The sequence below is a fragment of the Salmo trutta genome, chromosome 16, assembly GCF_901001165.1.
Source record: "Salmo trutta chromosome 16, fSalTru1.1, whole genome shotgun sequence".
In the NCBI taxonomy this organism is placed as follows: Eukaryota; Metazoa; Chordata; class Actinopteri; order Salmoniformes; family Salmonidae; genus Salmo; species Salmo trutta.
In genome coordinates, this window is record NC_042972.1 from 39,334,020 (window position 1) to 39,348,860 (window position 14,841).

At 40.7% G+C, this 14,841-nt stretch overlaps 1 long non-coding RNA gene across 3 annotated transcripts in view; it reads right to left on the reverse strand.

Annotated features, from left to right (window-relative positions):
* Nucleotides 1–14,841, reverse strand: part of LOC115150741 (uncharacterized) — a 34,926-nt gene that overhangs the window by 5,271 nt on the left and 14,814 nt on the right. Inside the window, exon 4 of one of the 3 annotated variants that reach the window (XR_003867155.1) lies at nt 8,438–10,168. The exons of the other annotated variants lie outside the window; for them this stretch is intronic. This is a non-coding gene — a long non-coding RNA (uncharacterized LOC115150741). Of the gene's footprint in view, nt 1–8,437; nt 10,169–14,841 lie in introns of those variants that run through there. 3 annotated transcript variants of the gene reach the window in all.

Consider the following 14,841-nt stretch of genomic DNA (forward strand, 5'->3'; position numbering starts at 1 on the left):
TATCTGACAGTGTATGCTAATCATGTATATTTCTAGCAAGACCATTCTAAATATCATGATCATATGACAGACAGAAATGTTTGTTCATGGCCATAGAGATGACATGTGTTAATTGTTGCTGCAGAGTCCATACAGAAATAGATCTACCCTATTCTATGGGGAACTGACGAGCATCTGTAGTACACGGATAGCATGAGAGTTAGTGGGCCTGCCCTCGTACAGGTGTAGGATTTTAAATTTGATCACCCTATTGCAGGAGAACTTTCGAACTTGTAGTATATTTGAAGTTTAAAAGGCTTCTGAAGTTGAAATTTCAAAGTGGAAATTACAGACAATTTCCCTTACGAAAAATGTTTCATCCATTTTTACATTTTAGTCATGTAGCAGACGCTCTTATCCAGAGCGACTTACAGTAGTGAATGCATAATTTTTTTACTCCGTACTGGTCCCCTGTGGGAATCGAACCCACAACCCTGGCGTTGCAAACACCATACTCTACCAACTGAGCCACACGGGACCCTACAAAAAAAGCAAACTGGTTTAAATTAAGATCCTACATCTGTACTATAAAAGTTCTTACAAGTAGATCCTTATGGCCCAGGGAACAACTATGGTTGTTAATGTTTAAATCACCAGGGAGGTGTATGCAGAGAAAACCCTGCACAATGTGTACTGTACAGAAGTCATAGGAAGTATTCTGCCCTTATGCATTCTCATTTCGACATGAAACCCATCACTGGTGTGCTTGGCCAAAGAGCTCCATTTTATTAAATGTCATCTGACCATAGCACCAGTTCCAATCGGAGTGCCAAAGCCGTTCAGCAAACTCCAGACAGTGCCATGATCAGATGACATGAAAATAGAGCTCTTTAGCCACAAACACCAGTGGTGGGTTTCAAATAAACTGAAGCATATAAAAAAGTACCTCATACCTACTGTAAAATATAGTGGTGGGTCTTTGATGTTATTGGGCTATTTTGCTTCCACTGGTCCTGGGGAACTTGTTAACGTCAACGGCATCATGAACTTTACCTAGTACCAGGATATTTCAGCCAAAAACCTGGTAGCCTCTGCTAGGAGGCTGAAACTTGGCCGCAAGTGGATGTTCCAGCAAGACAACCACAAGCACACATCAAAATACACAAAGAAGGGGCCTCCCGAGTGGCACAGCAGTCTAATGCACTGCATCGCAGTGTTAGCTGTGCCACTAGAGATTCTGGGTTTGAGTCTAGGCTTTTTCGCAGCCGGCCGCGACCAGGAGACCCATGGGACGGCACACAGTTTGCCCAGTGTCATTCGGGTTAGGGGAGGGTTTGGCCGACAGGGTTGTCCTTGTCCCATCGCGCACTAGCGACTCCTGTGGTGGGCCGGGCGCAGTGCACGCTGACACAGTTGCCAGGTGTACGGTGTTTCCTGCGACACATTGGTGGGGCTGGCTTCCGGGTTAAGTGAGCATTGTGTCAAGAAGCAGTGCGGCTTGGTTGGGTTGTGTTTCGGATGACACACGGCTCTCGACCTTCTCCTCTACCGGGCCCGTACGGGAGTTGCAGCGATGAGACAAGATTTTAACGACCAATTGGATACCACGAAAATGTGGTAAAAGTAACAAAAAAAATCAAATACACAAAAAGGAATTATAAATTGACCACAAAATCTAATATGTTCAATGGCCATCTCAGTCTCCAGACTTGAACCCCATTGAAAACCTGTTATTTGAATTAAAAGATGACAGTCCTTAAGAGTAGACGAAGGATATCAAGGATCTGGAAATATTCTGTATGGAGGAATGGTCTAAGATCTCTTAGATCTCCAATCTCATAAAACATTTTGAGAAAAAGGCTCAGTGCTGTTATCCTTGCAAGGTGAGGTATTGTAAGGTATTGAAAACAGGGATGCGAATAATTTAAAGAAAAAAGTATTACTTCTTTAAAACAGCAAAAAACATTTGAGAAATTGCATTAGGATAAAATAATATAATTTCCTTTATTTTGTTGCATACAACAAAGCTCAGTAGTTTTGTATGATTTATTGTATAATGTATTTTTTGCAAATTTTTATCAAGGGTGCCAATAATATTGAACCTGACTGTAAATATAGTTAAAAAATCATACAACAAAGTCAAACAACACCTGGAATGTCCCTCATGTCATACATACCATGTGGTATTGCATAAATCTATACTGCGTAAACCAAAGCTTTGCCATTCTATGTTGTTTGAACTTTTCCGTAAAGTGATTAGTCCGAGTTTGGTAATGTACCACTATCTAGGAAGTCAACTAATCTCAAAGGAAAATCAGAGAGTGGTCTAACTAAATCTAATTCATCAAACTATGTTTCATTAGAGAGCGGTGTATTGTGGGTCTAATCCCACCCCATTTGTTTTTTTACAGCTCAAACTGATTACTTCAAATTCATATCATGGATAATTTTCTATTTCAGATGCAACAATTAGTGTAGGCCTATTGGGTAGCTCATACAGATAGAAAAATGTATCTTGTTGTACCCCACCATTAAGTACAGTTGAAGTCGGAAGTTTACATACACTTAGGTTGGCGTCATTAAAACTTGTTTTTCCAACCACTCCACAAATTTCTTGTTAACAAACTATAGTTTTGGCAAGAAGGTTAGGACATCTACTTTGTGCATGACACAAGTAATTCTTCCAACAATTGTTTACAGACAGATTATTTCACTTAATCACAATTCCAGTGGGTCAGAAGTTTACATACACTAAATTGACTGTGCCTTTAAACAGCTTGGAAAATTGTAGAAAATGTCATGGCTTTAGAAGCTCCTCATAGGCTAATTGACATCATTTGAGCCAATTGGAGGTGTACCTGTGGATGTATTTCAAGACCTACCTTCAAACTCAGTGCCTCTTTGCTTGACATTATGGGAAAAATCAGCAAAGAAATCAGCAAAGATCTCAGAAACAAAATTGTAGACCTCCACAAGTCTGGTTCATCCTTGGGAGCAATTTCCAAACGCCTGAAGGTACCACGTTCATCTGTACAAACAATAGTACGCAAGTATAAACACCATGGGACCACGCAGCCATCATACCGCTCAGGAAGGAGACGCATTCTGTCTCCTAGAGATGAACGTACTTTGGTGCGAAAAGTGCAAATCAATCCCAGAACAACAGCAAAGGACCTTGTGAAGATGCTGGAGGAAACAGGTACAAAAGTATCTATATCCACAGTAATAAGAGTCCTATATCGACATAACCTGAAAGGCCGCTCAGCAAAGAAGAAGCCACTGCTCCAAAACCGCCATAAAAAAGCCAGACTACGGTTTGCAACTGCACATGAGGACAAAGAGTACTTTTTGGAGAAATGTCCTCTGGTCTGATGAAACAAAAATAGAACTGTTTGGCCATAATGACCATTGTTATGTTTGGAGGACAAAAAAGGGGGAGGCTTGCAAGCCGAAGAACACCATCCCAACCGTGAAGCACAGGGGTGGCAGCATCATGTTGCCACGGTGCTTTGCTGCAGGAGGGACTGGTGCACTGCACAAAATAGATGGCATCATGAGGAAAGAAAATTATGTGGATATATTGAAGCAACATCTCAAGACATCAGTCAGGAAGTTAAAGTTTGGACACAAATGGGTCTTACAAATGGACAATGACCCCAAGCATACTTCCAAAGTTGTGGCAAAATGGCTTAAGGACAACAAAGTCAAGGTATTGGAGTGGCCATCACAAAGCCCTGACCTCAATCCTATAGCAAATTTGTGGGCAGAACTGAAAAAGCGTGTGCAAGCAAGGAGGCCTACAAACCTGACTCATTTACACCAGCTCTGTCATGAGGAATGGGCTAAAATTCTCCCAACTTATTGTGGGAAGCTTGTGGAAGGCTACCCGAAACATTTGACCCAAGTTAAACAATTTAAAAGGCAATGCTACCAAATACTAATTGAGTGTATGTTAACTTCTGACCCACTGGGAATGTGATGAAAGAAATAAAAGCTTAAATAAAATAATTCTCTCTGCTATTATTCTGACATTTCACATTCTTAAAATAAAGTGGTGATCCTAACTGACCTAAGACAGGGAATTTATACTAGGATTATTGTTTTTTTTTCGCCTTTATTTAACCAGGTAGGCTAGTTGAGGGCAAGTTCTCATTTACAACTGCAACCTGGCCAAGATAAAGCAAAGCAGACAACAGAGTTACACATGGAATAAACAAGCCAATAACACAATAAACAAGTCAATGACACAGTAGAAAAAAGAAAGCCTATATACAGTGTGTGCAAAAGGCATGAGGAGGTAGGCAATAAATAGGCCATAGTAGCGAATAATTACAATTTAGCAGATTAACACTGGAGTGATAAATGAGCAGATGATGATGTGCAAGTAGAGATACTGGTGTGCAAAAGAGCAGAAAAGTAAATCAAAACAGTATGGGGATGAGGTAGGTAGATTGGGTGGGCTATTTACAACTGCGGCAATCGGTTAGCTGCTCCAGCGATTTTTGTAATTCGTTCCAGTCACTGGCAGCAGAGAACTGGAAGGAAAGGCGGCCAAATGAGGTGTTGGCTTTGGGGATGATCAGTGAGATATACCTGCTGGAACGTGTGCTACGTGTGCTGTTATCGTGACCAGTGAACTGAGATAAGGCGGAGCTTTACCTAGCATAGACTTATAGATGACCTGGAGCCAGTGGGTCTGGCGACGAATATGTAGCGAGGGCCAGCCGACTAGAGCATACAGGTCGCAGTGGTGGGTGGTATAATGTGATTTGGTAACAAAATGGATGGCACTGTGATAGACTGCATCCAGTTTGCTGAATAGAGTGTTGGAAGCTATTTTGTAGATGACATCGCTGAAGTCAAGGATCGGTAGGATAGTCAGTTTCAGTAGGGTAAGTTTGGCGGCGTGAGTGAAGGGGGCTTTGCTGCGAAATAGAAAGCCGATTCTAGATTTGATTTTGGATTGGAGATGTTTAATATAAGTCTGGAAGGAGAGTTTACAGTCTAGCCAGACACCTAGGTATTTATAGTTGTCCACATATTCTAGGTCAGAACCGTCCAGGGTGGTGATGCTAGTCGGAAGGGCGGGTAGTGAACGGTTGAAAAGCATGCATTTGGTTTTACTAGCGTTTAAGAGCAGTTGGAGGCCACGTAAGGAGTGTTGTATGGCATTGAAGCTCGTTTGGAGGTTAGTTAACACAGTGTCCAAGGAAGGGCCAGATGTGTCAGGAATTGTGAAAAACTGAGTTTAAACGCATTTGGCTAAGGTGTACATAAACTTCCGACTTCAACTGTAGGTGCAGTACAGACATGCATTATCAGAATATTACATGATTTACCAAAATGTATTTATGGATCTCTACAGGGCAAGCTATAAATCAAAATTTGTCTCCATCATTAGTTAGAGCCCTTGTACTAACTTTAACCAATCAAAATAAGGAGTTGAAAAGAATCTCTGATTATAAAGCCAGTAGTGTAACTGTTCAGCTAGAAACAGCAAATAAATGGGAAGTAGAAATTGCGGCACTGATCTGCTTAATTGATATCAATGGTGTAGAACCATGACTGTTCAATCTCCTGGGCCACAAGTGCAGACATGGAGAGAGGAGCAGACAAAGCAGACTCCTACAACCAAATCAGGTCTATCCCAGGACACCCATTTCTGCTGACCACGAAGTCCATTTTAGGGGTACTGGGTAAGAGACAATATTTTTAATCCATTTCTCAGAGACTCATGCATAAAATACTATAAGGTAAGGAGCAAATGGGAAAAACTTTTTTCTAACCATCCCCAATTCTCAAAATACACAAGAGGAAAACCCTGTAGACCCTCCCTTCTTACCCCACTCTGACTCAGGGTGGCGGGACCACCCTCTCCCCTTCCATTAGGGCAGGGTTTCCCAAACTGCGGTGCTTGTTTTGGTTTTTTGCCCTAGCACCGATTCAAATAATCATCTAATCAAGCTTTGATCATTTGAATGAGCTGTGTAGTGTTGGGGGAAAAAAACTAAAACACGCACCCCTTGGGGTCCCGAGGACTGAGTTTGGGAGACTCTGCATTAGGGTGAGCCCCTCTCTCAGGATACCCCAGGCTCTCAGTCATTACAGTCAACAGCATGTAAAATATGATATAGACGCTGCTAGAAATGTAACACATTCCTTTGACATACACTTTCAATCCTATTACATCAACACGCCTCCTCCTACAACCAGATATATTGCACATATGATAGTACTTGTCTGGAGACTCTCATTCCGCAAATCTGTGTAATGGAAAAAAGTTAACTGAAGGCCATGACATGCCAGTAATCATACCACCAAAAAGTCAGCAATGATTTTTAATCAAATTATGAATGTATGAATGTGTTTTGATTTTCATTTGTTGTAAAAATGCACAGGGATAGAGATGCAAAGAACACACAAAGCTAGACAAAACCCTTCGATCAGAAAATGAGATATAAGGGGCCTGTTACTTCGTATGGCTGTTCAAATCAAACTACGCAGCAAAGTAATGGCAACTTGTGTAGGCCAGTGTCTACTCTGTATTATATTGCCCTCTGCTGTATTGAAGAAGGAATTACAATAACAGTTCAGGGACACTAAGGCAGTTGGATTAGACTGAACCGGGGTGTACTGGGCTAAAAACGGCACATTACGATGCAAAAGCGGTGAGGGAGGAGCACCCGACTCAAATCGAGAATCACCAGGCCTTAATGACAACAAAACAGCATGACGAATCTTTGAGAAATATAAAACACGTTAACATTTTCAAAGTAGTTTTCCTTGGAAAGGCAGCTTATGCGTTTTTACACTTTTGCACGTGAAAATACTGAATCCAAACTCACTACTCCATATGCTTGACATACACTTTTTTCCCCCGCCGACTTCGCCGTCGGCATTCAAAGGGGCATCCGGCTCATTCCCGGAAGGCAGCTCGGTTTCAAAACGAATGCAATCAGTTTTAACTCTGAGTAAGCTCCTCTCTATGGGGGAACCCGGGCGAGCTAAATCGAACTCCCTGGCTGGCACAAATTTTTATCCCGCTGCCGCATACCAAAACAGGAGGGAACAGAACATCAAGTACCACTTTCTCCAAGAACATTAGACATTGTGTAATACTTATGTAATACATTTTAATATCTGAAAAATGCTTTTGTACCTTATACCATCCTACTATAAGCTTATAGAATCCCATAGACCTATTATAAACATGTTAAAGGCAATAGTATAGCCATGTGAATGTTTATTTTGAGGCCGAAGGGATTATATAATACTTTACAACTACTAGTATAGAGAGCAATAGTAATGCCGTCTTTTTGTAGGCACTAACGGAAATTAATGGGATTTTGTAGGGTTTTTGGATAAATCCCGAAAAGAAGGTCTGTTGTAAACACAGGCTTCGTAGATCTATACGTTTTGTTCTCTGAGATAATATTAATCGGCTAACATCACTTTGTGAATTTTGAAGCATTTACGTAATCAAAATAAGCACATAATGGCTTCAAAATTCATACAGGTCATGTTTTAACTGACTGTTATTGTTATTATAATAATAATAACAAATAATAATAATAATAATAATAATAATATAGAACAAAATGTATAAGATCTCTTAAACCCGTGTTAACCTCATACCTTATTTTCTGCATTCACAATGCCATAGTAATGGCGGAACGAACCAGAGGTTTCATTTCCGTTTTTTAGGACTACAGTCTGGCGAGCTCTATAAAGAGCAATAGTAATGCCGTATTTTTGTAGGCACTAAGTCCTGCATGGCTAGTTGGCCAATTAATGGGGTTTCTGACGGTTTTTTGATGAACACCGAAAATACGGTCTATTGTAAACACATGCTTAGGAGATCTTATACGTTTTTAGTTCTATGAGATAATCTTAAATCAGCTAAGTTTTTTAAGCATTTATTTAATCAAAACAAGCACATAATGGCTTAATAATTCATACAGGTAATGTTGACTGACTGATATTATTCCATAGAACAAAACGTATAAGATCTCCTAAGCCTTTGTTACCCTTAGACTTTATTTTCGGTGTTTCTCCCAAAACGCCATCAACTTTCCCCATAGGAATGTCCGAAAGAACCAGAGGTAACTCATTTCGGTTTTTAGGACTACAAGCTGACGAGCACTAATTTATGCTTAATGTCGAATGGTTTACGGTAAACTGGGTCCCATCACCATGTGATCTCATCCAATGTTTGTAAACATGCGTCAACCACATGTGATTCCGACGTAGGCAAAATAATTCACCAAGGCCTGGCCAACCAGCAGAAGGGGGAGTGTCAGGGGCGGGCTTCTCGTGTTGCGCTATGGAAAAATCGATGGGGATACTGTAATAATGTGAGGGGTGCTTCATGGAAACAGGTGCTATCCAGTTATTGAAAACTGGATCTAACCGAAAGGGTCGCCAAGGGAGGAAAGAAGACATACGTTGAGGTAAGCTATCAGGCTAAATCATAATTTTATTCTAGGAATTACAGAAACGTGTTGCCAATTTCAGTAGCCTAATGCAAACGATGTAGTAACGACACATTTATCTAATACAATGTGTTATCACAAACATCTAGAAACAAATCTGATATAGCTTATAATATAGTGATTGTGGATATGGTCCTCTTAAAATGCTCTTCACCTTCAAATAAATATGAAAATGCCAATTTAGTAAACGATACATATAGTGGAGGTAGTAAACTAATCGAATACAACACCATTCTCAATTATGAGCGACAGGTAAATAGTTACATTTGTCTGCGTCAGAGCGAGTGCTATTGTGACAAATGCAATGGAATCCGGTGGGAATTGTAGCCTACCCCGCAGATACTGGAAACCCCTCAGAAACATAGCCTATATTAAGTAATCGGCTTCATGCTATTTGTTTTGGATAGAGGAATGTTAGGCAGGCTAAAACTGTTGGCGACGAGATGGCGTGTGAAGCGGGGATTGGGAATAGGATGCTGCGCAAGAGATGGATGTGCGTAAATAGGAGCGAGGAGGATGTTACGCACTTGCACTTAATATTGGCATGGTCACTATTTATTTCCTCATGGCGGTATAAAACATCAAACACAACAGAGCCCAATAATAAAAACGAGACAGAAAAACAACAAAAAAAGTAATTGTTTACAAACAAGTTGTTACTGATTAAATGAAGTTACTGTAGACTATAGTCATGTTTATAATAAGTTCGCGTTTATAAAGGACTATGCATGCTACTTACATAATATATTAATATGAATCTTATGACTGTTATGTGAATGAAGGCCATACTGACATATGTGGTGTTGTGATTGCATGACAGTGCGCACTTGATATACCTAGATGTAAACAAACCAAAACACCATGTAGGATACTTCCCAGGAGTGTAGGGGCGCTGTTGGGCATATTCACATGACTTGACTTTTCTCCATTCGTGGCATTGCTTTATCTTCTCCAGTATATAGGCTTCATATTAAGTAGATATTTTTGCACCATATTACAATAATTTACAGACAGAATAATCAACTGAAGGGGCCTAAATGAGCTCAGTTTTATAAATGTGAAAAATAAGAGAAGCGACAGGATTTCTCCTATTCTGTATTGGCATGACGGGATGTACACGTTAAGTCAGTTAGCAGGCTTGCCTCGTTTCTAGTGGGAACATAATGAAATCTACACCTGCCAGAGAAAGCCTTTTTCACAATAGGTCCTCGACACACCTGTTTGTGATGATACTTATTGTTGACAGTCAAACCACAACCCACTGGGCAAAAACTGGTTGAATCAATATTGTTTCCATGTCATTTCAACCCCAACATTTTATATGACGACGTACGACGTTGAATCAACATGGAAAACTGATTGGATTTGAAAAAAAGTCATCAACGTAAATGGAATTTAGTATTTTTTTCTCTCAACTTTTAACCTAAATCCAATGACCTTGTGACATTTTTTGTTAATTTCATGTTGAATTCATGTTAGCTGACAACTCAATCAAATGTAAATCAAAACTAGATGATGAACTGACATCTGTGTCCAGTGGGAAGCTTCCCAGCCCTGGCTAATGACCCTAATTATCGATGTCTAGGTCCATCCCATTGCTTCACCTCGGGGGGCAGGTCATGAAACTCCACAGGTGAAAATGATTCACAGTACAGGACCATCACTGATCGCCCCCACCAAGTAGATCTGCCCAGTCACTAAAAAAAGAGTCCGTCAGTATGCTTCACACCATAAATCTAGCATGTCAAAAAAGAAAGGTGCGTTAAAATAACTTCCCATGTTATAGTCTGAACAGAAAGAAGCATTCAGCAATTGTGCATTAAAAGCTTGCAAGATGCTGTAGACTGACTCCATTATTTTATGTTTCTATATATTTTGATATAAAAACAGCCGTTTCATAAACATTTCAAACGTTGACCATACCCACCCTCTACTGACCAGTTAATGATCTGGCCCACTTTCAGAGACAAGGAAAACCTGTGACATCAACAGCAGTTTTTCTGCTGTTCCAGCCAAACAAACAAAAGCAGACAGACATGTTTAAGAACAACTTTTCTTAATTTTAAAAAGCTGCAGTATTTCACAATGTTTTTGTTGAGGACTATGAAACAAAAACTTAAATGTGCAATTTAATTTAATTTAGCAAAAGCAGGTGCTATCTCTGGCTGCCAATACTCTGCATCTGTCAATCCGTAGCAATGGCAGGAAAACATCCATACTAAATGTTGTTGTTTACTGCAGGAACTGAATCACATGTAAATTAAATTTAGAGAAAAAAAGAGACCCTGGCACTTGTCTTTACAATGGAGCCTTATCCCTCCTACATGGAGATGAGAGTTTGGAAGGTGGAATACTGCTGAGAGATGACAGTGCTAAAATTAAACCCCACTGCCTGCTGGATGATGATGTATAAATAGACAAGTTGGAAGAAGCGGTGTTCGTTCACAGGCATCATTATCAGCTCTGCACTTAAAGTGCTGCTGAGGGGAAAAACCTATTGCGCAATTTTTTTTATTTGCGTCGCTTTGTTATCGTCCCTGTTAATAATACCATTTATTTCCAATACGTCACTGAGATGCAAAACTCCATTAGAGTAATTATCTGCATATACAGCAGTAAATTGCTTCATGTGAAGCCTAGTGAACTCATGGACTACTGACCAAAGTATTTGTACGAAACAGAAAAACCTGCAGATCATTTGTCTTCCACTCTCAGATCATGTGACGTGCAGCTTATATTTCACTACAGGCAGAGCAAGAGGTGGAACAGGATGTAAGCCAACTCTTCCGTCAATAGCCCCACCGCTAACCCCACCCTCCTGCCAGCCAAACACAATGTCACGCTTATCAGCAGCCTGATCAGGTTGTCCACTAATGTAGCTCATCTCTCAGACTCAATTTGTTGCTTTTTCTTTTAGAGTCCCTGGGGAGGTTCTCAGGGCGATGAGGAATGCAATATACCCTCAACACTTCATGCCTCAAACCTTATGTTTTTCCTCTGCCTCACTGCACCTCAGTGAGGTAGTCAAAAAAGCTTTGCTGCGCCATCTCCTTCATCACAGAGTGGCTGTTTCTGCTATCTACCATATAAGTCAATGTGCCCCTTCCTCTTACAATTATACAAGATATAACATGCAAAACATGGGGATAAATTATAATTCTTCATACGATTAACTTTAACAGTTTTGAATGTTATTGTACCTCCATTATCTCATTGCATGCCAGCTAAATTAGGACCTCTAATCTATCAGAGGATAATCTGTCAATGCTTTGTCACCTACCCCTCCTCCACCATGTTATGTCACTATGCCTTAAAGTATACATGACTCTACAAACATGTATGTATCATATAGGCGTTGCAATACCAACTGACACACTTGACAGCCTAAAAAAAAAAAAAAAGGGCCACACAACGGCCTCCCTATTTTGGTTTAAAAGGGAACGATGCGCCTTTAAAAGCAGTAGACAGTACGGTGACTTGGTAAGCAAAAGCGAACTTAGCTCTGAAGCAGAAAACAGAGCAGCTGCGAACAGTACAGAAAGATAGAAAGCGAGAAAAACAAAAGAGGGAAAGAGACCCAATTCACGTTTGACAATGTTGAAGCAGGGAGGAAAGAGAAGATAAAAAAAAAAACAGGGAGAGGGAAGAAAGAGGATGTCGCGGTGGCCCTAAAACTAGATGACGGTATAGTGGTGAGGCTGCCAGCCTGAGTAGTTCAAGAAGCTGCATTCAATGTGTTTAGGTATACGGGGGAATTCCTGGAACCGCTGAATAAATTCATTGGAGAGACAGTGAGCTTACACACTAGTCTTAAGAGCTTCTGGTTGTGAGTGAGGCTGACTGTCAAACTAAACGTTGTGAAAAAAAGAACACAACCAATCTGTTAATGTAACGGTCATTGTAGTGGAGAATATGGCAAGATGGGTGAGAGATGGGAAATTGTGAGAGGGAGACAGAAGAGGATATTTTGGAATTAGTTATATTCGTTTTTTTTACATCGGTAGGGCAACAGCCAGGGTAATTTTATTTTCAATTAGGAAGAACTTTAAAGCCTGTTTACCTTGCTCTCCATTTTTTTATGTTTGTATTTTTTAATTTGTGCTCTACTGCATTGTCATTTGAGATGCTGTCTTCTTTCAGGGAAGAGTGTGGATGCCTGCAGGATGCTGATTATGTGGCAGCCAGATGTTCTACTTTGGAATTAATATTCCTGCAGTGAGAGATATTCCTGTTTTCTTCTTATTCCAGATCATTTCTCCTCTGTAATACTCTGACACCTGCAGTGAAACCCTTAATGGGCCAAAATACTGTATGCTTGTCTAATGGACAGAGGGAGGCTCAGGGGAGGATACAAGGCATGTGTTGATTTTCAGAAAATCCGCAGGAGACCAAGGAGAGCCATGGGAAGCTAGACATCACTTTTTTACCCTAGCCTAGGTTCATCCATGGTGCCAACCAGCTGCACCCTCCCTTCCTACTCACTTTTCCTGCAGTGAGAGCAAGGGTGAGTGGCGTACTTTTCCTGCCAGGAAGTAAGTTGCAGTGTGGCTCTTGGAGACCTTGACGGATTGATCCCTCTCCTCCTCTGTGCCAGCAGAGCGACCAGCTGGTTATGTGCCTTTTTCTTTCGTCTCTTTCTCCCTGCTCTCGCTCTCTCTGTCTCTCTCCAAGCCCTGTCAGCCAGTCAGGGGAAGGATCCAGGCTATGCTTCCTGGAAGAGCTTCTTAAAGCAGCATCATAGAGCCCTGTATATCATGGCTCCAGATCAGAGAGTTGTTAACCTTGCTCGCTTGGTGACTCAACATTGGCAGCAGTAGTAATGGGATGGAATACTTCATCATGCAGCAACTGTAACACAGGCTAAGTGGATGCATTTGTCCCCTATTAGTCTAGGGCAGGTGTGTCAAACATATGGCCCCCGGCTCCAATCCGGCCCACAGGTGGTTTGAGTAACCCCCCCCCCCCAAAATAGTAAGAAAAACAAAAAACTTAATATACTTCAAAATGCATAAAACCAATACAAAACTGTAGAAGTTTCTTGACTGTGTCTAGGTCCCTAATAATCACCTAAATGAAAGCTAGACAATCAGGGAGCATCGAAAATTCAAAAAACAATGTATTTTTTCACATTTTGACAGCAAGGAAATATAACACATCAGTGCGGCCCTCCAGACCTTGTTGAAGACCGAATGCACCCCATGGGGCAATATTTGTTTGACACCCCATGTCTTGTGAGAACTCCTCATTGGAAGATCTAAACCCAATCAGTGACAAGCATTGTTTTTGTTGTTGTATGGGAGAGTCATGAGATCTTTTATAATGTAGCCTATCCAATGTTGATTGAGAAAGACAGATATTGTAACCAAGATATTGTGTCCCTAGTTCTGCTTAAAACCTGTTGGGGTGTAGGGGGCAGTATTTTCACGGCCGGATGAAAGACGTACCCAAATTAAACTGGTTACTACTCTGGCCCAGAAACAAGAATATGCATATTATTAGTAGATTTGGATAGAAAACGCTGAAGTTTCTAAAACTGTTTGAATGGTGTCTGTGAGTATAACAGAACTCATATGGCAGGCAAAAACCTGAGAAAACTCCAACCAGGAAGTGGAAAGTCTGAGAATTGTAGTTCTTTTGATTCTCTATCGAAACTACAGTTTCTGTGGGGTCACGTTGCACTTCCTAAGGCTTCCATTGGCTGTCAACAGCCTTCAGAAAGTTCTTTCAGCATACTCCTGTCACTGGGCAGATAATAGGAGCTCAGTCAATCAGTGGACTGCCTGTGGACAAAGGGATTGGATATGCGCGATCCCGCGAGGGCGCCATTCCTTCTTTTTCTTCTTGAATGAATATGCTATTGTCCGGTTGGAATATTATCGCAATTTTACGTTAAAAATACCATAAAGGTTGATTTTAAACAGTGTTTGACATGCTTCTAAGTACGGCAATGGAACATTTTGACTTTGTCTCTGGTACCGCGCTCGCACGTTATGCCTTTGGATAAGTGATCTGTACGCACAAACAATTCAGAGGTATTTGGACATAAATATGGATTATTTCGAACAAAAACATTTCTTGTGGAAGTAGCAGTCCTGGGAGTGCATTCTGATGAAGATCAGCAAAGGTAAGAGAATATTTATAATACTAATTCTGAGTTTAGGTGACCCCGAACTTGGCGGGTGTCTGTATAGCTTGCTGTGATGGCGAGCTATGTACTCAGAACATTGAAAAATGTGCTTTCTCCGTAAAGCTATTTTAAAATCTGACACAGCGGTTGCATCCAGGAGTAGTCTATCTACAATTCTTTAAATAATTTTTATATATTTTGTCAACGTTTATGATGAGTATTTTTGTAAATTGATGTGCACAT